Here is a 6,822-nt window from a genome sequence, read left to right on the forward strand (position 1 = left end):
TCCCTGGTGGCTAAGTGGTTAAGACTCTGCGCTCCTAATGCAGGGGGCCCAGGTTCGATCCCTGGTCAGGGAACTAGATCCTACATGCTTGCTGCAACAAAGAGTTCGCATGTCACAAGTAAGGAGCCCTCGAGCTGCAACTAAGACCTGGCACAACCAAATAAATATTTTTAAAAATCACAGTGAGGACTTCCCTGGTGGCACAGTGGTTAAGAATCCACCTGCCCATGCAGGGGACACGGGTTCATTTCCTGGTCCAGGAGGATGCCACATACCGTGGAACAACTAAGCCCATGTGCTGCAACTACTAAGCCCATGTGCTGCAACTACTGAGCCCGCATGCTGCAACTACTGAAGCCCACACGCCTAGAGCCCATGCTCTGCAACAAGAGAAGCCACCACAATGAGAAGCCTGTGCACCACAATGAAGAATAGCCCCTGCTCTCTGCAACTAGAGAAAGCCCACGTGCAGCAATGAAGACCCAACATGGCCAAAAAAAAAAAAAAAAAAAAATCCGTGATGTTATGCAACTAGAGATTATCGTACTAAGTGAAGTCAGACAAATACCATATGATGTCACATGTTTGGAATCTAAAATGCATATGATACAAATGAACATATCTATGAAACAGACACATGGAGAAGAGACTTGTGGTTGCCAAGGGGGTGGGGGTGGGGGTGGGGGAGGAAAGGACTGGGAGTTTGGGATGAGCAGATGCAAACTAGTATATAATGAATGGACAAACAACAAGGTCCTACTGTAGAGCACAGGGAACTATATTCAATATCCTGTGATAAACCGTAATGGAAAAGAATATGAAAAAGAATATAACTGAATCACCTTGCTGTACACAAGAAATTAGCACAACATTGTAAGTCAACTATACTTCCATAAAAAAAATTTTTTTAATCATTGATGTCAATAGGAAACGGTAGAAGGATTTTATATTAAAACCATTTAGAAGTAGAAACAGAGGAGGCAGAATGTGACCACTTTCCCCATTGAATCATTCCATGTGTAGACTTTTGTGTTGGCTTCTTAACACAGTGTTGTAAAAAAAGAATGTGATCATTTTAGGGGCTTCCCTTGGTGGCACAGTTGTTAAGAATCCTCCTGCCAATGCAGGGGACACAGGTTCGAGCCCTGGTCCAGGAAGATCCCACATGCTGTGGAGCAACTAAGCCCGTGCGCCACAACTACTGAGCCTGTAGTGCCACAGCTACTGAAGCCTGCTTGCCTGGAGCCTGTGCTCTGCAACAAGAGAAGCCACCGCAATGAGAAGCCCACGTGCCACAACGAAGAGTAGCCCCTGCTCTCCACAACTAGAGAAAGCCCGCGCGCAGCAACGAAGACCCAACGCAGCGAAGAATAAAGTTTTTTTTTAAAAGAATGTGATCATGTTAAAGCCCTTGGTATTATGTCCCTAACGACCCAAAGCACCACCTCGAGCGCCCCCTACAGGCCAGACGCTGTCGACCAGGCCCCAGCCGAGCGCAGAGAAGGTACAGGTGGAACCACCAGGTGCCTCTGCCGGGCGCGTGTTAACTCATTAACTCACAGGCACGAGGCCTCTCCGCCTCACGGATGACTAAGCGCAGAGAGGTTTGCGTCTTGCCTAACGACACACAGCTGATGGGGGAGCTGGCAGTCCGTTCTCCGCCAGCCTTCCCTCCCCACCTGTCCTTAGTCCGCCGACTCTGTGGGCATGCGAACCTAGTGGCAGGGCAGGCTCTTGGTGCCGGCTCCCGTGCCCTGAGCTGCTGTGTCCAGAGTGAGGACACACGTTTAGGGTCGAGGGCCATGGGCTTGGGGGCGTCTGTCTTGCCAGTTACCGCAGCGAAATTGGGCCAGTGCAACCAGGAACGGAGACCTGGGGTCCGAGCCCGGCCGACGTGCCCCAGCAGGTGCTCCGAGCTCTGCTGCCACGGAGTGGCCCCGTGGCTGCGACGCCGTGGCTCTAAGTCACGTGCCTGGCAGGGACGCACACACCCCCTTCCCGAGGGACCCTCCCATCATCCTCTCGGTTGTCCTGGCAGGCAGGGGTGCTTTTCCGACTGAGGCTGGGAGTCCCGTGAGTCAGCACCAGGATTTGCACACCCTTTTGCCCATCAGGCGGCAGAGACCCCCTTGTCCTTGTGCTCCTGGCGGGGGCTGTCTGGCTCTGTCTCCCCAGCCCTGTGGGTGTGTCCACCCTGCTGGTCTACGCCCTGGAGGGTCGGCAGAGTGGGAGGGCCCTGGGCCCCTTGAAGTCACCGTGTCTATACGCGCTATCTGCTCCCATCTCCACCCTCGGGGGGTCCCAGCCAGCAAGTGGGGGTGTAGAGCTCTGCTCGCTCACCTGCTTCCCTCCCCCTCCCCCAGAAGGCACCGTCTGTGCCTTTTAAGTCACTGGTCAGGAACGTCAGGACCAGAACATTATCTCCATCCTCAGGAGGCTGGAGGTGGTGGCCCTGACGGCGCTGCCCCTCCCACAGCGGCTGTGGGGCAGCCCTTTCCCCCGCTTCTCCAGCTGCTCAGCCAGGAGAGGGTCGCAGAGCCCTGCCTCGGCCCTCGGAGGAGCTCTTGACAGCTCTGATACTGCAAACTCTGGGTTGTTCATTTGTGAGCCTTCATGTTTCTGTCTCAAGGAGGGACACATGGGCAAACAGTGACACAAGGCATACAGGTGGTAAGTGGCTTTCATGAGACGGAGAAGGTGGGCAGCAGGCTGTTCCCGGGACTGCTGGCTCCTGGGGCTGGACAGAGCCAGGGGATGAGGGCCACCAGCCTCCAGGCCGCTCACAGATTCTGGCCTCACCGTGGGTACGGGGAGGCAGACGTGATCCAGCTTGAGAAGGTCCCTCCAACTGCGGGTCACAGGCTTGCGGGCCAGCAGTGGTGGCCCTTCTCACGTGCGTCGAGAGTGGCTAAATTTCCTCTAAAGGGCCAGAGAGTATTTTAGCTTTTCAGGTCATAATGATTGTCAGTTCTGCCATCGTAGCTCAGAAACAGCCAGAGACATCTAAACCAATGGGCATAATCATGTTCCAATAAAAATGTCCTGTGGACACTGAGATTTTAAGTTCACGTCACAAAATTTGTTTCAACCATTTAAAACCCATTCTCAGCTCCAGGGCCGTACAAAACCAATTGGGGGGTGGGCGGTGGCTCTAAGTGCTACACTTCCCTGTGCGCCTGCAGGGCTCCCTCAGGCTGCAGAGGGACCATCCACCTTCATCTGCGGTCAGTCTCTACCCCAGACCTGGACTTGAGGGCAGGGGCCAGCCCAATCCACCTTTGTCCCCAGGCAAGAACAAGACCTTGTACAGATGTTTGCACCTGGAAAATTACAACTGTGTTGACCTTATTTAGATCTCTGTGGAAACTCTTTTTGCTGGAGAATTTTCTCTCTTCTGTGGGCCTCTGAAGCCTCGCCTCAAAGCCTGGATGTGCCCCAAATGCATCATTCATTCATTCAACAAACATTTCCCAGGCTCTGAGTGCAAGCCACACACACAAGGGGACACAGGTATGTGAAAACCCACCTGGGCTCTGCACACACACCCCATGTTATTTGTGAAGCTTCCAGAATGCTCAAAATGTCATAAATCAAAGCTTAATCTGATAATTGAGACAAAAAGCAATTTCAGGTCAAAATTAGGGGTTTGTCTCCAAAAGAGAAACCCAAAGTATTTTAAAATCTACTCTGGAATAGTTCTGGAAATTCTGTTTTTGGGCCATGTTGGGCGTCTTGAGGGATCTAGTTCCCCAAGGATTGAACCTGGCCCCGCACACAGTGAAAGCTGGGTCCTGACCAGTGGACCGCCCGGGAATTCCCGGAAATTCTTAAAATGAGTTTAGTGTTGCACTTACTGAAGCCCCAAATTGGGAGCTATAGCTTGAAAGTAGAGCAGAATAGTCCAGAACTCGCACTACCCGGCAGGCAGCCCTCTCCTCTCCCTCCCTGCAAAGCGACCAGCGCACATCATGTGTGCAGATGCTTTTCCTGTGCTCTGGGATCTCAAACCTGTGCAGTAGTTTGAACTCACAATGTCTCGCCAGGTGACACACGAATACTACACATCTTTTTCACATGGACTCAGCTAAGAAAGGACTCCTCACCCTGTACTTCTGCAGTCGATATTCTAGACTGGAATGCAGAGCTTGAGATGTATTTCTATTGAATTCTTGGTTGTACTGGGACATTTAAGTGAACAAAGCACACTAAGGAGAGGAAAAATAATCCCTCAAAGGCTGGAGGCATGAAGTTTTTACCCAAGGAAACGAGGCAGGACTGCCACTCAGTCAGAGGCAACCTGCAAACAAATGGGCCAGCTGTGTTCCAAGAACCTTTATTTGGTCACACTGAAATCTGATTTCAATATAATTTTCAAATGTCACAAAATAGTCTTTCCCCCGCAGCCATGTAAAAACGTAACCCACCCTTAGCTCGTGGCCTGATAAAAGGTAAAAGCAGGCACATTAAAACCCTGACGCTGATCCGAGCAACCATGGGTCGGGAGCAGCACCAAAAGCTGAAGCGCTCAGGAGCCCACAGGGCCCTCGGAGGCGGAGCCAGAAGGCGGAGCGTCAGATGGGCTACAGCTCAAGCTGCCTTACTCCTCGGCTGTCTGTGATTGAGTTCCCGGACATGAGTGCATTTACAGGACTGACCCTGGCTCAGGTTCTGGGGGCCGTGTAGGTCCCAGTGGCTTCAGGCTGATCACCAGGCCTCACAGATGTGGGCACAGGTCCGCATTTGGCCCACAGGCCACACAGTCAGCCAGCCCGACTTAGGACCGTGCTGATCCAGAAAGAGTCCAGGTGCTGAAACAGATTTAAGGCTGGTCCCTCTGGCCCTTTTTGGCCAGCCTGCAAGTGCTGTTAGGGGAAAACAGAAGCATCCTACCCAGTGCAGAACCTGGAGTCCAGAGGTCTTCCACCCCTTTGTCCATCATTACCAGAAAGTGGCCAGGAGGCAAATCCCTTGTGGGGACGGCACACCCAGTGACAAACAGCCTTCACAGAGCCAGAAGGCGAGAGCATGGGGCCTCGGGAGGCCCTTCCAGCACATGATGGCACCAGGCGCCAGTGGAGGGCGTGTGTGGCACGTGCACCAGGACCCTGACTCTTGTCCCATCCTTGGGTGGCTCACAAAGCCTAAGATGCAGCCCACTCACATGTGCCCACCCTGTCCAGCTCTGATGGCGGTGACCACCTGGTTGAGCACACCAGCCGAGGCGGGGACATGATCTCTGCACAGTCTGTAAAAGTCCCTGCGCTCTCGCACTGACCCTTCAGACACAAGCTCTGGGTGGAGCAGGGGACGGCCGGGGAGATGGGGTTACAGCTGCTGCAGGGGCACAATGACTGCATGGTGTCCTCCGCCCAGGGCGGGAACACCCCCGAAGGTGCAGGTTGGGGGATGAGCCTCATCCCGAGACAACACTGCACCTGAGAACATGTCATACCTTTTGTCAGGCGAACTGGCAGATCAGGCTGAGCTGCCGTGGGGCTGAGTCCCTGTCCACGTGCTGAGAATGAAAACTCACGTGAACTCGGCCACCCTGAACTCCACTGTTCCCAGCCCCACCAGGCCCTCCAGTACACACGGAGCAGCAGTTTCCCTTGATACAAACCCACGGGCTGATTCTGGGCCATGTCGCACAAGGCGATCTGGGCTTCACCCAACCAGTGTGATGGTGACCCAAGTCGTGTTGCAATAAATCCTGAAGTGACCTATGTCCCTCAGGTTCACCTGTCCGTACATGGGAGAAGTGGCTTTTCTGTGACAGGCTGCCCTTGGCCTGTGATTATCGGCAATGGCACCAAAGATTGGCAGGTCTCAGGGGGTGGTCCTGGGTGGCAGCCTGTGCAAATGACACACCTGGTCCCGAGTCACCACTGCCGAGTCCAGGGCCCCAAGCAGGGCTGGACTCAATGCTACATGTCAGCCTCATCCTGTGGCTCACAGGCCTTGATGAGATGCTCTGTGAGCCACTCCGCAGCCCCAGCCTGTCAGTCAGCTTCACCAGAGGGGTGGACGGAGCGGTGATCTCCCCTGCACATTCTTTCCACCCGTGCCAAGAAACCAAGGGCCCTGACCACCCTACCCTGGCTGTTTCTCCAGGCTGGGCTGGCAGAGAAAACCCAGGGAGGAGGTGATGTGGGCGGAGCAGGCTCGCTCACGCGCACCTGTTGCTCAGCACCCGTGGGGCCCTCTGCCCTGGGACCTGTGGGGCCCACGAGACCACGCCGACACGCTGATCCTGGTGAGCAGGCATCTCCACCGTCCTCAGGCCTGTGAGAAGGCACGGGCTCGTGTGTCTGCTCGCAGACCCCCCAGTTTGGGCAGTCCCCGTGGCTGGAGTTTTGAGGACGTCTGGCCAGCAGCAGCCAACAAAACACATCCCAGTCTCTGGTGGTGTTCTCGGGACTGAGGTGAGGCTCCTGCAATGCTGAGGTCCGGGCTGGGAATCCCAGTGAGGGCTGCGCGTCTGATCCTTGTAACCGAAGCAGCTGGGCTCTGGATGTAGGGTGGGCCAGTGACAGTGTCCCTGGGCCCGGGCACTGCTGCTGGAGCCAGCTCCTCCCCAGAGGCCCTGCCGGGGGAGTCAGGTGAGGGGGACCCAGCCACGCTGCCTGGGGCCCCGCGGACACGAGTGAGCATATCTTGCTGCTGAAGCCAGTCTGAGTACCTGGTGCTTAAGGAAGACGTCCTGGGTAACTTCTTTCAACCCACTCGTCTGGCGGGGCTCATGGGGCTTTTCTCATGCCTCTTCCTCGTCCGCAGGACCTGGGGTCTTTCCTCTGTGAACTGAAATGCTACACGTGTGCACCT

General features: G+C 54.8%; 1 non-coding gene across 1 annotated transcript; it reads left to right on the plus strand.

Moving 5' to 3' along the window:
• On the plus strand, positions 1 to 73 carry TRNAR-CCU (transfer RNA arginine (anticodon CCU)). The gene has a single exon. It is a non-coding gene; the product is annotated as a tRNA-Arg (tRNA).
• Positions 74 to 6,822: the final 6,749 nt, after the last annotated feature.

The sequence above is a fragment of the Phocoena phocoena genome, chromosome 17 (genome assembly GCF_963924675.1).
Source record: "Phocoena phocoena chromosome 17, mPhoPho1.1, whole genome shotgun sequence".
NCBI lineage: Eukaryota > Metazoa > Chordata > Mammalia > Artiodactyla > Phocoenidae > Phocoena > Phocoena phocoena.